At 37.7% G+C, this 19,276-nt stretch overlaps 1 protein-coding gene across 3 annotated transcripts in view; it reads right to left on the reverse strand.

The window, feature by feature from the left end:
• The window catches only part of LOC121738710 (frequenin-1), a 229,957-nt gene that overhangs the window by 121,080 nt on the left and 89,601 nt on the right, over positions 1–19,276 (reverse strand). The gene's annotated exons all lie outside the window — the stretch shown is intronic.

A 19,276-nucleotide genomic window follows, 5' to 3' on the forward strand; every position in this document is an offset into this window, starting at 1 on the left:
GGAAGTCACTAAAATACACTGACGTGCTTTTGTTTCATCTCAAAAAATTCTAATCTTACTTATTGCATATTATGCTGCTGAACTGAGTCTATCGGCCAACCCAGCAATACGAGGGCCCCACTGAAGCTTGGAATCTAGTGTTATACCTAAAAATACAGCTGTATCCACTAACTCCATGACACCATTTAATAGCACATTGGTTTCCGTTTGCCTTACATTGGATAATATTAACGCTAAACCAATGTACCTACAATCTCTGAGAGAACATTATTTAATATTTACTTCGTCATGGCACGCATTAAGCCGTTTGATATTAAATGTTTGAGAAGTATAATCAGCAAATAATACTATCCCATGTTTTCTTTAATTAAATTAATTTCCATTAAACTAAGTGGGCCCCAAGACCATAAATTTTATTGTGCAGTATCATTGAACAAAAATACTGGTCATTTTTTGACATTATGATACAAAAGGTGGGTGTGTTCAATATCAACCCTAGACCGTCAATAATATTGCGCAATACGTGATATTGCACAATAAAATTTATCGTTTAGGGGCCCGCTAAGATACAGGTGATAAATTCGCAATGCAATTTCGCTGAGCAATATTATGTGTAAATTACAACCAAAGTAATTGTTAGCAACAGCCTGGGAAGATGGCGTTTAATTTCTACCTCGGTTATAAAGCGGGTGTGAGTTTTTAAGTTCGAGAGTCGAGACAATATAATATGTAAGATGTATCATACGATACGAAATAGTATGTACTACCGTATGCGCTAAGGGCACTTTTCCTGTCATGCAGATTCTTTCCCGCTCGCGGATCCTATACTAACATTTTATAGATGATTTTTACGCGGCGTTAGGGTTAGGGAATGCAAATCTCGCGAGATTGGGGCTCAAGCGAGATCCCGCGAGTTTATGAATACAATACCGCGAGATCTCGCCAATTTCGAGATCTCGCGAGATTAGCAGTTTGGTGGGTTTTTTTTGCAAATGATCACAATATTCGATTAAATAAAAAAAAGTAATAAATATTATAATTATTATAAGATTAACATTCATTTTCACGATTTTTTCAATAGAATTTGATGCATCATTCATTGTTCGATGTATATGTCTATAATTTTTAAGTAGTAAACTTTGACATACGTATCTACTATCTTTCAAATAACTAATGAAAGAAACAGCCAGTCTTCTCTTCTAATGCGCTTTTATAATTTTGGACGTGGAGGTAATATCGTGGACGTCCGCGGTAAAACCATAACACAGGGAAGTAAAATGTATGGAAATATATGGAGACGCTTTTAAATTTCCGTCGACGGATACTTTTTAACGTTGTGATGTCCTCTTACGTGCACGACGTTAGAGGACATTACAACGTTTACACTTCTGAAGCGCACAAAACGTCCACGGTGCGTAAAATCAAAAGGGCATTTAACGTACACCCAGCGTTTTATCGTGGAAGCCGGCGTCCACGACAACGTGACGTCCAGAACTATAAAAGCGCACTATCAAACACAAATCTTTTAGTAGTAAAATAGTTCTTTTATAACAAACAAAACAATGAAAAGTCAAAATTCAGGACCTAGTTGAGAATCACAGTGCACAGTTGCTTAGACCAGCTCCTCTTTGTTTTGACTCCGTGATCGCAACTTCGTCCGTGTCAGTCTGCGCTTCAAATAAGACGTTTTTATGCTCAAGTGCAATCTCGTCAAACTCGCGAGATCTCGCCTTTTTTTCGTCCGAGATCAATCTCGCTAAAAAAGGCCGAGATCTCGCGAAAACGAGATTGCATTCCCTAGTTAGGGTTAATTCAGACCGCAACACGACGCGTATATGCAATAATTTTTTTGTATATTATGAACTTGACAGACTTCAATTGCGAGAGGCAAGATGAATTCATCTTGCGTTGCGAATTCAGACCGCAACACGACGCGTAGCAGCATTTATTTTGTATTTTTTGTATATTATGAACTTGACAGACTTCAATTGCAAAATGAATTTAGAAATGCATCTACGCGTCGCGCAAATTTTTCTTTTTCAACTAGACAGAATCGAAGCCGTATTAAAGTAAGTATAATAGCAGAATCACGGTAGAATATAATTCGATGATTTCAAAATCTCTTTAACCTTCAACACGAATCGATCAGATGTCGGTGTAATGAACCTTTTTGTGAGCTCGGCTAGCGAAAAATAATTATTTAAATAACAAAGTGACTCTTCAAATATACTGTACAATTATTTTTTGTTACGAGAGTGGGATTATTTTAATTATAACAATATAGCAGTCACTTAAAATTAATTGTATAAAGTAGACTTTATGTTGGACCTCGTAAAACAAGGAGTGGCTATAACTTACAATCTGGGCAAATATCTGTAGACTATGGTCTAAGATCGGTATAAATAGTCAGGTACTCAAAATGCATCTCGGTCTCAAGACACGGTTCAGGCTCTGTCAAAATTTGGGCCAATCACCGAGCCGAACCGCGTCTTGAGACCGGGTCGCATCTTAAGTACTGACTATTTATACCGGCCTAAATCAGCCATTCTCAAAGTGTGAGCCCTGACCCTGAGGCTCCGCAAAGGTCTTACAGTAGGAGCTCCCCGAGTGATACATGAATTATTTATTGTTTTTATTAGAAATGTCATCAGCCACCAGCATGAAGACAATTCGTTTGAAGACAAAACATTATTTTTAGAGGTGTCCGTCAAAAATATCGTTTCTTAATTACGTCAAGGCTGCACACAACTGTGTGATCAGCTCTTTGAAGGATGGCACGCCCACAGGAACGCAATTGGTAAATCAGTAGTCAGAATGGTGTTATTGTCAGATAATGATTCGCGAATCGCGATGGACTGCGACTACGGTATTGGTCGCTTTTGTAAGTCATTGATACACTTCATGCGCTAATTGCCTCTCCAATTTTACTGAGCGATCTTAAAGGTTTTACAATTATTAGGGTTATATATTTATATAATTAAAAGGTTAATCGGTCTATACAACTCGTCAAAATATCTTTAGACCTTTGTTTCGTTATTTAATACTGTACAAAATAGATCCATATCCATCCATACCTCCATACCAATATTATAAATGCGAAAGTGTGTCTGTCTGTCTATGTGGTACCTCTTCACGCCCAAACCGCTGAACCAATTTTGCAGAAATTTGCCATGGAGATACTTTGAGTCCCTGGAAAGGACTGTTCCCGCGGACTGGACTTTGTTCTGGAAAAATGTACGGTTCCCGCGCGATAGTCGATTTTTGGTGCAACGGAGTTGCGGGCGTCATCTAGTTACATATAATTGTTAGAATTCAAAATGAAAGCCGAGTAACCACGAGGCACGAGGACGATAGAATCAGGATTCAGAGACTCAAACCGAAATAAAAATAATCCCGTGTAGGGAATCCCTAAGGCTCGGAAGGGACCCTCGTAAGCGCCGATTGACCTTGACTCGGATCAAGCCCCAGTTTTTTATTAGTCAAGGTTAATATGGAATCATAAGATTGTGAGATCCGTCCCTCGTCTTCTGCTGAAGATTAGGAAAGGCATTAAGGGACGATTTCAGTAAGGGCCTGGCCTACCGAGAGGAGTTGAAGGCGATGCATAAAAATACTTACAAAATTAAAATGCCAACCTACGTTCTATGTACCCAGTCTAAACTCTAAACTCTTAAAAATCTTAAAAGACTTTTAAGACTATCAAGGTGACTTTTAAACATCTTAAAAGTCATAGCGTAGATGCATTTCTAATTTAGTAGGGATTTGACAGATTTGCAAGACGTCTGACGCAATTGAAATCTGTCATATCCATACAAATTTAGAAATGCATCTACTAGTCGCGTTGCCGTCTCAATCAACCCTTACTGGTATAATCTAATAAACAATAGTCGTTCATATTTTCGAAAAGCTTAATAATAGTTTTATGTTTCAGCATATGAAGTAGGTCAGAGAAGACACACGCATTTCCTCCGTTAGGAATAAAACTAGTATAAAATATGGAGGGATGCAGGCCGTAACATTTAAATTAAACATTAGAGCAGTGAGCTGGCCGCACGTTCGTCTAATGTTTTATTGTACCCAGCGGTGCCATTTCAGCCTGCTGCTAAAATGCGACGCATTTAAAAATTCTAACAGTTTTGGTACCTATTACCTACCTACCAAAAAACTCTTGAATATATTTTGGTACCAGTTTAGCAAGAATTATTATAGTATTGTATCATCTTTACAAAAAAATAAAACTTGAGAGGTTTGAGGTTTGAGGAAAGGGACACCCGAATGGAACGAAGTTATTTCTTATGTTCAAAAATAAAATAAAAACTGTTAGAATAATTCTATCCATCTACTGACGCCCAGGAATACTAACAACGCGACGCTGTACTTTATTCTCAAAAACGGTGACGCACAGGAATACTATCAACGCCCTCTGCCCCTATCATGCAGGTACTAATAAAAAAGTGTCGTTACAACTTCTTAGGCTAGCAGCTCAAGGCGCAACGCTCGTATAAGGAACTACGTTCCAATAAAAATACGTGTGGCACGCGGGGACTGCCGTGGTAAATTGGTAATGCTATTGCATAGCATTTTTTTTATATGAAGTCGTGCAATTATAATTCGCATACGTCTGGCCGTACTGCATTGCGTTGCTGCACCGCAGCTGTGGCGGTCAAAGCGGGGGGTCATTTTCGTTACGAAATTTCTTGATTCGTTCGCCGCGCTCAAAGCCCGCAACAAAAGCTATGCAATAGCTTAAAAATTGAAACTCAAATTAGCAGTAATTAACCTGGCACGATATCTTATAATACATTTTAATAAAGGCCTACAAGCCTTTATGCCATCGCCGTGCCACCTCAGACGCTAGTCTTTATTAGGGTTTCGTACACAAAGGGTAAAAACGGGACCCTATTACTGAGACTTCGATGTCTGTCCGTCTGTCTGTCTGTCTTGACATATACATGTATATACGTGCACTTTAATATTAAATAATAAAATAAAATAAAAATAAAATAAATAATTAAGGTAGGTTCCCATACAAAAGACACAATTTTTTACTTATTTTCCTTCTCGGTACGGAACCCTTCGTGTGCGAGTCCAACTCGCACTTGGCCGATTATTTTTCTATATTATTGATGATAAGCACACTCTGTGAAAGTTCAAAGTATTAAATCATTTAGGAACAATAATTTAACCTATCATTATATTATTATTTAATTGAAATGCCGTTCACATTAATTGCTATTATTCAATACATATCATAGATTAATCTTTATGCGAATGGTTATGCTACAAATATTTCGTAACATGTTGTATTATGTATTGGAATATTGATACACGGAATATTCTATTATTGAGAGCCATCGGGTCGTAAAAAGAGGCTTAAATTAATTATGTTTCATAATTTCAACATCATTCGGCAAACAGCTTTTATTCGAATGAAAAAATTACATTAACTACAGCTCTTGGTTGGCTGCTTGTTGGTACTGTGTTTTCAAAAGACTTTATTTTTAACCGACTTCCAAAAAACGAGGAGGTTATAATATATTCGGCTGTGGATATTTTTATTACCTCAGTAACTAATCAAACGTTGAACGCTGAAAAACGCTGTGACAAAAAATACGGATAGACTGCCGCGGAAAAGCTGTTGCATAACGCATATCATTCGTATACGTCTAGTCGCACGCACACAAACACCGTGTGGAAGTAACTCGTAACGAAAAATTTCATATAGTATAGCCATATGTATAGCACTCTTTACATCGGAAATTTCCACGATGCGTTCTGCGGCGTATGGCGGCGTCGTAGATTTATACGTCGCGACGCCGCCGCCCGCAAAGTGTCGATTTTATAATTCATTTTTATACTTGAAAATAAGCCCCGAATTGTTTCATTTTCTATAATTAGATACTAATTATAGAAAATGAACATTATATTTCCGAGAATTCGATCTGAGCAAAAACACGATATCTTAAAATTTTCTCGATAGAAAAAATCACAAAGATGCATCTAATTTTCACGAATTTTTCATTTATTGCCATAACCGTGCATGCATGTATAACTAAGTAAATATTTTACCACATATTGTATTAATAAAATTCTATCATTGAGAGATCGACCTAGCGGATTTTTAAAATGTTGCATATTTATCGAGTTATGGAGAAAAAACTAATTTGGCGATGAATCCGCGTCGTTCTTTTTCACCTGGCATATGAAAGACGGGCGTGAGTGTGAAGAGAGAAGGACGATGTTTGATTTTTGGGGTTAGTCGCCCTCTTAAGCGACCTTAAATGAAGAAGTTGCTGCCTTTGCCTTTTCCGCTGGAAAAGCTATTTGATATACAGTAGACTGTACTGTACAGACAAATGACAATGTTCACAAGTTGCGCACGTTTCAGTTGTTCCTGTAGGGTGCTGCGAAGTGGCGTTGCCAATAGGTACGAAACAAGATGAAAGCGACTTCCGTCGCCCATGGACACTCGCAGCATCAGAAGAGCTGCAGGTGCGTTGCCGGCCTTTTAAGAGGCAAAAGGGTAATAGGGGAGGGTAAGGATAGGATGGGAAGGGAATAGGGGAGGGTAGGGAAGGAAATATGGAAGGGTAGGGAAGGGAAAAGGGTAGGGGATTGGGCCTCCGGTAAACTTACTCACTCGGCGAAACACAGCGCAAGCGCTGCTTCACGCCGGTTTTCTGAGAGCCCGTGGTATTTCTCCGGTCGAGCCGGCCCATTCCTGCCGAATCATGGCTCTCCCACGTCAAAATAGTGTGTTTTGTCTTATTCTTCGTTATCAATAAGGCAGTGGATGAAGACGTGATCACGTGACAAACTAATAATTTTAGCATTTACGTTTGTTTTGCATAATTGATTTGAAATAAAAAAATATGGATTCTATAGCCAGATTGTGAAGCAAGTAACTTATAAGTTATAACTTACAAGTTTTATTTATTGTAAATTATGTTATAAAATGTTAGTTCTTCCTTCTAGTATCCACTTCATCTTACGCTTTAAATGTCTTTGGAATTAATGCATAGTCCAGATTTGCTACGTATAATAAGTAGATTAGAGATAGCCAACTTATGTACTCAACCCTAAGTACGACTATTCTGTTCGAACGTGCTCAGAATAACAATCAACTTAATACAATAATTGACTGCATGAATTCTGCTTTGTTGTGATAAATTCCACGTTTGAACTTCGTAACCCTGTTTGCAGAATATTATGTATTTTTATTTTTTAACTCTTAGATATAATAAATAATTTAACGACCTCTGTGGCTCAATGGTCGAGTGTGTGGCAGCTAAAGCCGGGGGTCGCGGGATCGAATCCCGCCGACGGATCACGGAACAAAAAGTTTTCAATATTTCCGGGTCTGGATGTGTATTAAATATTATGTGTATGATATAATAAAAATCTTTAATCTATATATATATAAACCTCAAAGGTGACTGACTGATTGACATAGTGATCTATCAACGCACAGCCCAAACCACTGGACGGATCGGGCTGAAATTTGGCATGCGGGTAGATGTTATGACGTAGGCATCCGCTAAGAAAGGATTTTGATAAATTCCAACCCCCAGGAGTTCAAATAGAGGATGAAAGTTTGAATATAATAATACTTCTTAACACGAGCGAAGCCGCGGGCAAAAGCTCGTATTATATATACTTATTATAAAAGTTTTAAATATATTTGTCGTTTTCTGGTACCTGTAACACAAGTCCTTCGGTACTTAGCACGGGGCCAGACTGACATGGTGCGAAGCGTAATGTGATGAATTGATGATTAATTGTTAATGGCTAAAAACTTGCGGACGATGCGGCATGTGTTGAGAATGACAGCTTTTTGTAAGGTGATGTGTGTGAGTATGTATGTTGAGTGTTTTGAGCGAGGTGTGTAGAGTTTTAGGTATAATGCCAGTGGTTGAAATGACTATGGGTATTGTTTTGACTGTGTTAACTTTCCATTGCGTTTTAATTTCTATTGTGAGGTCAGTGTATTTGGTTAGTTTATTAATGTGTGTGGTTGTGAGGTTATGTGAATTAGGTATAGCGATGTCAATGAGGTAAACTATTTTATTTTGTTTGTCATGCAGAGTTATATCTGGTCTATTGTGATGTACGGTCTTGTCTGTCAGTATAGTTCTGTCCCAATATAATTTGTAGTCAGGTGAGTCCAGTATTATTTGTGGCATGTATTTGTAATATGGGTTTTTTCTGTGATGAGGTTGTGCTTGAATGCGAGTATCTGGTGTATATTTGCTATTATTAAATAATAATATATCCGTTGTGTAATACAGGTCAAATACGTAATAAAAATTGCGAGATTTTATAATAGAATTTAAAAATGAAAATTATAATCAATTCATGAAAAGATTACCTACAAAATACTAATGCTTAGTAGAAATATTAAAAGATTTAATCATATAATATTTCTTATATGATTAAATCCTTAGAAAGGTAAAAACGGGACCCTATTTCTGAAACTTCGATGTCTGTCCGTCTGTCCGTCTGTCCGTCCGTCCGTCCGTCCGTCCGTCCGTCTGTGTATCTCCAAGCTGTATCTCAAGAATCGCTATAGCTAGACTTCTGTCACAGATTGTGTTATCTGTGGCCGCTATAACAACAAATACTAAAAACAAGATAAAATTAATATTAAAGGGGGGCTCCCATACAACAAACGTGATTTGTTTGGCCTTTTTTGCTCGATATCAATAATGGCAACAGGTAGGCACTTGATATTTTCACAACGGCCTTAATTATATGTCTAATTATAAGTTAATAATAATATTAAAATAAAAAAAATAGACCAAAAAAACATTTTTTGGTCTATTTTTGCTCTATATTGGTACAGAACCCTTAGTACGCGAGTCCGACTTGCACTTGACCGATTTTTTTTCGTATCAGCTGCAAGTTGCTACTTCCAGTTTGACAAAGCTGTGTAATTTGTTATTTGTTAGGTCAGAGCTCAACCTTGTCGAATTGTTAAAAAGAAGTGTTTTGTTTCTGCTTAATTTGAAACTCATAATATTAGCAGATAATTTCACCAAAATCCGGCATGCTGCACAGATCATAATATAAAAATATTAAAAGAAACGTGGTTACTGTCTACGCCGCGCTGGTGCTGCCTCTATCGTGAAAACTTTGCAGTAATAAAATATTGTCTTGTTGATTTAGTTACTTATTGAATAAAAGGCATTAATGCGCATAATTATATATTTTGCCGGTCCGAACGCTTAAAACGCTGCAAAATGCATTTCAAATGATCCCTGCCCCAAAGTCCAAGTTAATGCGCCGCAAAGCCCCCACACAACGGCATGGCAGTGTAAATTGGTCGTGGCGGTAAATTTATTTCAGTTTCAAACATTTATATGAGTTCGTCACGGTTTGCATCATTCATCCGTGGAAATGTCTGTCGTCCGCAACTTTTATATTATAAACATACGCGTACATAATATTTCGCGCCGCAAATCGGCCCTTTTGAATTAATTTCTAAAGGATTAGGATGGATATGGAAAGTTAAAAATATTTTATAAAGTTTACATTTTATATTAAAAATATTAGCGTAGATCTGATAGAACTAAACGTGTATTGAAATTTGAAATGTAGCATTTATAAATTATAATGTTTTCCACAAAACTCTAATCTACGGTAGGTATACCGCAGAATAAACATAATTTTGTTTCTTTTCCATAAAAAACCATAACATATTTTATATCCTTTCCTAAAAATGCCATCAGATTGCCAGTTATCATGTTATTATTACAAAAGTACTAAGTTTATTGCGGATTTTTGGGTCAATTCAGACTGTAACGCGACGCGTAGATACATTTCTAAATTTGTATAGATTTGAAATACTTTAATTGCGTGAGACGTCTATCAAATCTGTCAATTCAATACAAATTTAGATAATATGTATCTACTCGTCTCGTTGCCGTCTGAACTGACCCTTACTGGTGTCGCATACTTTGACATTTTTAAATACTTTCATTCACTCGTTACGGTGTGCACCAACCTCAAGTTTGTGACAATATTATTATAGCAAAAGATTCCACTTATGTAAAATACAGTGTCACTCCATACACAACACTTGAATGAACCTACATTATTTATGCCGTCGAGTATGTTTCATAATTATGTTAAACGCCTCTCCTTTGACAGGCTTAAGGACGTCATCACATTTTTTCACAAATATCAGCGATTTTCTGGTACCATTTTAAAGAATTAGGAGTCACACTGCAAGGATATTTTGGTTTCAAATGAAAGATAATATTATATTCATCTCCACGTCTATACCATAAAATTTTTATAGCCGCATACAAAAATTTCACATAAATACGTTTTAACCATCACAACAATCGCAAAAGATTAAAAAAAAACCGGCCAAGTGCGAGTTGGACTCGCCCATGAAGGGTTCTGCAGCAACAATAAGGTTTATGTTTCATGAAATTAAAAGGTTTTTGATTTATTTTTATGTTTCAGTTGATTTAATGAACATTTATGACGTATAAAAAAACTACTTGCTAGATTTCGTTCAAACCAATTTTCGTTGGTAGTTTTAATAGTAATGTACATCATATATTTTTTCTAGACTTATCATGCCCCTACTTTAGATATTAGAGGAAGGGGGGACACAAATTTTACCACTTTGGAAGAGTCTCTCTCGCAAGCTATTCAGGTTAGGAAAAAATTATTTACGAAACCTCAATATGATTTTTAAGACCTATCCATAGATACCCCACACGCATAGCTTAGATGAAAAAAAATATGTTTCAGTTGTACCTATGGGGACCCCTAAAATTTTTAATAATATTTCCATTTTTGTATCAAAATCTTAATGCGGTTTACAGACTACATCTACTTACTTTCAATAGTATAGCTCTTATAGTTTCGGAGAAAAGTGGCTGTGACATACGGACGGACAGACAGACAGACAGACAGACATGACGAATCTATAAGGCTTCTAATTGGGGTTTGATTAGGTACCATTATAGCTGAATACACTGAACTAAGAAAAATAAATATACAAAAAAATTGTTGCTGATTTAGTCCCCCATATGAATAACTATATATTTTATATAAAAATAAATAACATTTCCATTTATAAGAAAAATAAGAAACGCTCTTCATACATTTTCCCCTATCGACCTATTTACCTATTTTGACGTGGGAGAGCCATGATTCGGCACGAATGGGCCGGCTCGACCGCAGAAATACCACGTCCTCACAGAAAACCGGCGTGAAACAGCGCTTTCGCTGTGTTTCGCCGGGTGAGTGAGTTTACCGGAGGCTCAATCCCCTATCCTTTTCCCTTCCGTACCCTCCTCTATTCCCTTTCCTACCCTCCCTTATTACCCCTTAAAAGGCCGGCAACGCACCTGCAGCTCTTCTGATGCCGCGAGTGTCCATGGGCGACGGAAGTTGATTTCCATCAGGTGACCCGTTTGCTCGTATTTCGTAAAAAAAAACAAGAAAGGCGCGCTGATATTTAATGTTATTTTAATGTCTTTAAACTCTTAAACGTCGATATTCGCACTGATCTGTTAATTTTTGTCATAATTTTTGTGATAGCGTGCCTTAGTGGGCACAGAACTGATATGATATAAAAACACCATGTCACACGTGCGCTGGTGTAAATGTCGCAGCCGACTGGTTTAAATAGCCGTTCAATCAAACAGCTAGCCCTTTGAATGAACAACGCCATTCAATCACGCGGATGTACGTCATTTAGCCGACTTGTTGACTACAACGTTCAACACTACAGCTAGACGACGCTTAGCCAACTGGTTTAATGGCAAATTAACTAGGGCGACCATAAGCTTAATATGTAAGTAATTTGGGAGAATAGGAATTCTTTTTGTATTGTATTGAAAGATTATTCTCGGATTAAGTTTAATGCAATAAGTAAAAATAAAAAAATCTGAGGCGTGTTTTGTGACGGTCGCCGGCTGCTGCCGCAGGCGCAGCACAGTCACAGTTCTAACCTAACCTACTTTTAGACTTTCTGGATTGTGTTTATTTTTGCTGGGCTGCGTCCATCCATTTCATAATCCCGTTATTTCTCCTCGAATATTTGTTGAAATTTTGATTCACTCGTATGTGCCTCCACAATTTTTGTCTCTTTAATAACACTTGTAACTTTTATTAACTACTTTATTTCCGAAAAACAACCACAAACACCAACAAACACCTGCTAATTGACGCCATATTGTAAATAAAACGCACCTAGTGCCGCAGCGGTGCGCGCTGAACTACTTCAATTAGACGGCGGATTTTGAATCAGCTGTAGTGTTGAACGTTTTGAGCGACTAAAATATTCAATATAAAAGCTAGACGTCTGATTGAATGGCGTTGTTCAGTCAAAGGGCTAGCTGTTTGATTGAACGGCTATTTAAGCCAGTCGGCTGCGACATAAACATGTACAGGCGCCGGCTAGACTTATTGGACGCTGTAAAGCATTCGTGTACTAACCCACAAAAAATTACGTATTGAGTTATGAATGTAGAACTATGTTCTTTAGATAATTTAGAACACAATTTTTTTAGAAAACAAAAAAAAAATGTAAATTAGGACACTAATGATTAACAGCGTCTAATTGTGACTTGAATTTTGTTACACCTTGTAGAATTTCCTTTTTTTGGTACGGGCGTATACATACATTTTTATCGGCGAGGTACATATATTATTATCGATTGGACAAGTAAGATGGATAGTAATGGGGGGGGGGGGGGGGGTCCGGACCCCCAGGACACCCCCCTTATATACGCCCATGTTTTTTGGATTCTAAAAATAAAAATTGTTTTATTTCTGAATAGATTTTAAGAAAATGCTTTCAGAATATTGATACTACTGGTGCCTACCACCGGTTCGGGAACTAACCCGGCGACAAGAACCGGCGTAAGAAACTCGCACTCTCATTTTTACCAAAAAAGTGAGAAAAACATTAATCTTTTAAAATAAAATTTCCTATACTGTAACTTAAAATTATACAATGTCAACATGCATTACATATTTTGGACCCTAAGGATTATTCTTGATAATCCTTAAGGTCAATTCAGACCGCAACGCGACGCGTAGATGCATTTCTACATTTGTATGGATTTGACAGATTTGCAAGACGTCTCACGCAATTAAAATCTGTCAAATCCATACATACAAAAATATATACAACATAAATTAGAAATGCATATTGCATATATTATTATTATGTCTACGCGTCGCGTTGCGGTCTGAATTTAAACCCTTAGTTTGAACATATTCATATTGTACTTTGTTTTTTGTGTCTTTTTTATAACTAGGGTTGCCAACTCTCGAAAGGACCAACCCGGGAGAATTGTAGGGGGGGGGGGGGGGATTGAGAAAGAACATAGTCTCAGGACAAGTTCTCTATTTCAATTTCGTAAGGCAGTTGTTAGTAAGCCCAGAGTTAATCCAAGCGAATTTCTTCGAACAGATTTAAATAGGATTGTCCAATCCAACTTCATCTTACAATTTTTCTCTAAGTCAGTTATGAATTATGCAATAATTATCAGTTTTTGAAAAACCGGAGAAATTATCGTTCTCCGGGAGGACGGGAGGTTAAGCATTATTACCGGAGTCTCCCGGGCAATCCGGGAGGGTTGGGAACCCTATTTATAACCCTTCTTGATATTAACCATCCTAACTTTAAAAAAAACCCTTTTAGAATTTATTATTATATCATGGATGTTTTGGCGCGTTGATGTCATGGTCATTATCAATTAAGACCGGATGCAAACTAGCGATTATTATTAAACTCTCATTTATGTCACAAGTAAAATTAATCTTGAATGCTTCGACAGGAGAGCTGAGTTTCAGAGCTGCCTCTTAAGTGATATTTCACAACATGACGAAGCCCAGATTTTTGCCACGTGCCAGCAACAGCCACTTGTTACCAAACAGTAAAACCACAATCTCATTAGTAAAAATAAGTTCTAAAAAACTCTTTCTTGAAAGTCTGTTGAAAGTTCCAACACGTGACTTTGGTCACGACACTGACCCCGAGACTTTTACAACATTTCCATACATATTCATGTTGTTTCATACAACGACCTTCAGAATCAGACATTAGGATTCAAAACTTAGGTTTTACCCAGAAATGTGAGGATTTAAGAAACAATGTGCATAATGCGCTATTTCGTTATGACTTATGACATATATTTGAATTCCTACATCTAAATGTTTATGGATAAAAACTTAAGTCATAAGTCAATCAATGGACCCTTACATACTCACTAGCAGACTAATGAACTGCCTAGGAAGTTTTAACGGTAATAATATCTTTATACTAGAACCTACTAGTAAAGTTGAGTTCACTCTCATAGTTTAGTTAAGTACAGTTTAAATTAACAATAATATTATATTCCTTAATCTGGCTTAAGATCAGTTAGTAACATCGAGTCGCGACTTTATCACAGTAAATATACAGCTATGTTTTATGTCTTTCAACAGCTACACTAGATGACGACTGCAAGTTGCAACTCCGTTGCGCCAAAATTAGTTTAGCGCGGAACCTATAAATTTTTCAGGATAAAAAGTATAATATATTATGTCCTTTCCTGGGACTCAAAGTATCTGCATGCCTTTCAGCAAAATAGGTTTCGCGGTTTGAGCGTGAAGAATTAACAGACAGACACACTTTCGCATTCATAATATTAGTATGCACTATGCAGTGCGCTATAAATTTGAATGTACCTTTTTTTTATCAAAGAAGGGGGCAAACGAGCAAACGGGTCACCTGATGGAAAGCAACTTCCGTCGCCCATGGACACTCGCAGCATCAGAAGAGCTGCAGGTGCGTTGCCAGCCTTTTAGAGAGGGAGGAGCGAGGGAATAGGGTAATAAAGGAGTGTAGGGATGGGAAGGAAAGGGAATAGGGGAGGATAGAGAAGGGATTTGGGCCTCCGGTAAACTCACTCCCTCGGCGAAACACAGCGCAAGCGCTGTTTCACGCTGGTTTTCTGTGAGAACGTGGTATTTCTCCGATCGAGCTGGCCCATTCGTGCCGAAGCATGGCTCTCCCACGTATCAAAGACCTAATCTTGAAGCTGCAAATCATAAATTAAATGGTTGATTCTGATTACGAAAACACATTCATTCTGAATGAGCAATCAAAGTATTACCTCAGTAACATACAGTAATCCACAGTAAAGGCCGACTCTTCATTTTATTGCGGCGCGCTTGAGACGCCCGCGCCCTCTATAAATTAACTTTTATGTCCCACCCATACTTATTTAGACCCCCGCTACACGCCTCCTATGTCGCCCCCGTGGTCCAGCGGCTTAGAGCGCGGCTCTTAACTCGGAGATCGTGGGTTCGATTTCCGCGTTGGAAAAATATTTTTTCCAAGTATGCTAGACAATTGTTGATCAGCTGTCTATGCGCCGGACGGAAATGTAAAAAAAAAATACATACAGCCGAACGTATTACCTCCTCCTTTTTGGATGTCGGTCAAAAAGTCAATCTAGCCCACACAAAAAAGTAACCCTTTCAGAGCTGCAACTTTTACAGTAAGCTCTATAATCTATAATATACAGTATAAGGGACACATACAAAACCTAATTTTATCCCTTTATTTTTTACAGTGTGGATTGTATATCAGTTAGATGAACAGCGAACAGAATATGCATCTGCAGCGTGAAGGCTCTGCTAATTTCCTGAAACATAGATCAATCTCCATCCTTATCGTAATGAAATCGGCATGATTGGTAGCAACAAAGACTTCAACAAAACTTCAACAAGATCTGTGAAACGATAACGGTTTTCAATGTTTTGATTAGAAAACGCGAATTTCGGAAACTTATATTGAGAACTAGTTGACGCCCGCAATTGCGCCAAAATTCGTTTGTTGCGCGGAAAGCGTACATTTTTCTATTTTTCTGAGATAAAAAGTATCTTATGTTCTTCCCCGGGACTCAAAGTATCTCCGTACCAAATTTTATCAAAATCTGTTGAGCGGTTTTAGCGTGAAGAGGTAACAGGCAGACAGACTTTGGCATTTATAACATCAGTAATGGAGGCACTTCACATGGCTGGCTATTTGTATTTGCTATTAGCTATTTGTTCTATTTGACAATATTATTGACGAATACGCAAACAAGCAAATATTGGCAAATACGACCGTCCATACGACACATGGACATCAAATACCAAACTTTTACTTGATTTTCTTTACTTGCCTATTTGACTCCTTTGATATGCGTCAAAAACCGACAAAGGTACGGAATACGGATACGTGTATTTGGTATTGGTCATATTTGTCAAATAGGCAAATAAGGCCAATATTTGTCAAACATACCGTCTACACATGGTGATTGTTTGGCGAATACATCAAATACGCAAATACAAGTAGCCAAGTGAAGTGCCTCCATAAGGTCTAGCTCTGTACCAAACATTTAAAACGTTTCATAATGAAAATGGCTCTATAAATTATTATCTCTAGTCATGGAATATGTAGCGCAGTAGAATAATTATTGTATAAAAAGACAAAATTCTTCAATAATAAATCCAATATCAATCAGGCGCCTGCTCTATTGGTAATGCACCAATGAGTGGCTCGTGATTGCAAAATGACAGCAAAATTAATGGCCTTGGCCGCACTCTGAGACATTGAATGACGATTAAACTTAATGAAGAGTTTGACGGATAATGTATGCGACTTATGTCAAAATCTTTATTTAATTACAGTTAACTAACTAATAGTTGTTAACTAATTAAAATTTGTCTCTGAATGCGGCAGTAAACAATACTGCTTTGATGAATGAAATAGGAAAAACATGTTTTTTAAACACCTTGAGTTCTAATTCTCATATTTTCGTCAGAACGCTGTTGTTTGAATTCGGTTCTGATTGAGTGTGAATTAATAACTCCGATAGAAATAAAGCATCTCGTTTTCTACAACATCACGATCTATCATAATATAATTTCGTTATATTTTATTTCACTTTAAAAATTATTTTCTTGAATTCTACGACATCAGCTACAATCGTCCTTATCAATTGTAAAAATAGCTACCCAAAGGCTGACGGAAAATATGGGTCTTCTGTTGAAACACATTTTAAAAGGTTGTTTCGTAAACATCCCTAAAAGGGTCTATCCTTTCTCCCCTTATCGTCGTAACCCTTATTGTAAATTACCGTCGCTTAAAAACCAATTGGAAACATATTTGACTTCTTTATTTGGGTTTTAAAACCGTGCACTTTGCTATAGGTATAATATACGTAACATACTTGAGTAAAGGGCCCTAATCCTAATGTCATACTGGGAGGCCCAACGACAAGCATTCCCGAGTGTGCATGAGACCGGTGAAAACGATTAAAAACCTCGAATTACGAGTATACGCCTTAACATTTGTGGGTAGTTAAATCTATTTGTGCATTATTTTGATAACAGTAACGTACAGGAATTAAAAACGCATTGCATCTCCCATCTATGCTTTTCATCACCACTTAAGCTTGGTTCACACGGCACAATACTGCACGTTTTTTTTTGCAGTATCCGTCTTAACGAATAATTAGTGTCGCGTACAATATATTTAAATAAAACCATTCATACGTCGTTTGCACGAATTGTTGCAGTACAATCGACGTGTGAATGGTTTTATAAGTATACACATTGTACGCGCCACTATTTATTCGTTAAGACGTATACTGCAAAAAAAACGTGCAGGAAACGTGCAGAATTGTGCCGTGTGAACCAAGCCTTAGATATTCTGTCTGACTTTTGTGTCTTACTTCGCAAAACTATCGAAAACCAAGCCCAGTCTCTGAGATTTTGGATAGGAGCTCTACTTTTCATAAGCGTTGTTGGATGGTTAATTTTTTGACACTAGCCAATCAAAAGCGATAGATCAAATCCTCCAATGGCGAATGTATGGGAGCTTTTTTTTAACAAGCTTTGACTCACCCCACATTCCCACCACTGTATCTCCTGTGTCGTCAGGATGGACAGCGGTATCCAAACACGAAAACCCCTTGATATGATCTCATTGAGCCCAAACGACATGCTAAAGCTGTCTTGGGACCCGCAACGAAATTATTAAGAAGAAAATAAGGAAAAGGAGTAGGAAGAATTCCAGATTCCCTCCCCATACAAACCGTGTATGGGGAGGGAATCTGGAATTCTTCCTGGATGTATGGGAGCGGTCATAACTTTAAAAAAAAATTGAGATAAAGTTACTCTTTTACACCTTTTTATCTCACACCTTGCTCGCCGATAAGTGAACATAATATGTATAAAATTGCCGTGTACATAATACTTTTATTTTCTCCGTACTATAGGCAAACAAAACTTTCGTAAACCTTTAAAAAGCAAAGGAAGATATTTCAGATCAATGTCTAGGTAACTTTTCCATACGACGTGAGAGTTTTTACAGTAAGTATAATGAGCTTTATATAGTGTTTTTCATCTGGCTTTTCAAAGAATTCGTTTTTGTGGTGTGAATAGATTTTATTTTTAATGCAGAGCAAAGAAGGGTTAATTTTTTTGAGGAATATGATTCACAGACAGATAGCTGACCTACGTGATTTGGTCGGGTTATATCAACTCAATGTTAAGTTCACAACGCTCTTGTCATAATCAGCTTTATTCTGTACGCTGGGCTTTATATAACCCAACCAAATAACGTACGTCCACCTTCTGCAGGCTATGAACCAATTTTTACAATTATTTATGAGTATGGGTTTCACGTCCGATCTGTGTGTTTAGACAACTTGCATGCTATAGTTTCGACAGCGAATTTAGAAATCAGAAGTTAAGTCACCCAGCACCCCAGCTTAGTCAAATTCCGCCTCCGTGGTCTAGTGGAGCGCGGCTCTTGACTCGGAGGTCGTGGGTTTCGATTCCCGCGTTGGAAACATGTTATTTCCAAGTTTGGTTGGGACGATGCAGGCTGATCACGTTTTGTCTGACAAGTAAGATGATCCATGCGTCGGATGGGCATGTAATTAGTCGGTTCTGCGCCTAATCTCTCGCCTAGTGCTCTTGTGTACGGCGCACACACTTGGGCGCTATAAAATTACTCTTGTGTAGCTGGCCTGGTTTCAATGAAACCGCGGCCACCGTCAGGTGTGGGAGCTGTTATTATTATTATTTAATCAAATTGGGTCACACACTGCCCCTAGCGCTATTAAAATGTTTTTAGGAAAATAAAACATTGGCTTTTTCACCCCAGGGACAATGCAGCTCATTCAAAAGTGTTTATCGAGCCGCCTGCGGCCGTGTGAATAGTCTTAAACACTGTGGTCACAGCAAAACAACCCGTATTTTATTA

The sequence above is a fragment of the Aricia agestis genome, chromosome Z (genome assembly GCF_905147365.1).
Source record: "Aricia agestis chromosome Z, ilAriAges1.1, whole genome shotgun sequence".
In the NCBI taxonomy this organism is placed as follows: domain Eukaryota; kingdom Metazoa; phylum Arthropoda; class Insecta; order Lepidoptera; family Lycaenidae; genus Aricia; species Aricia agestis.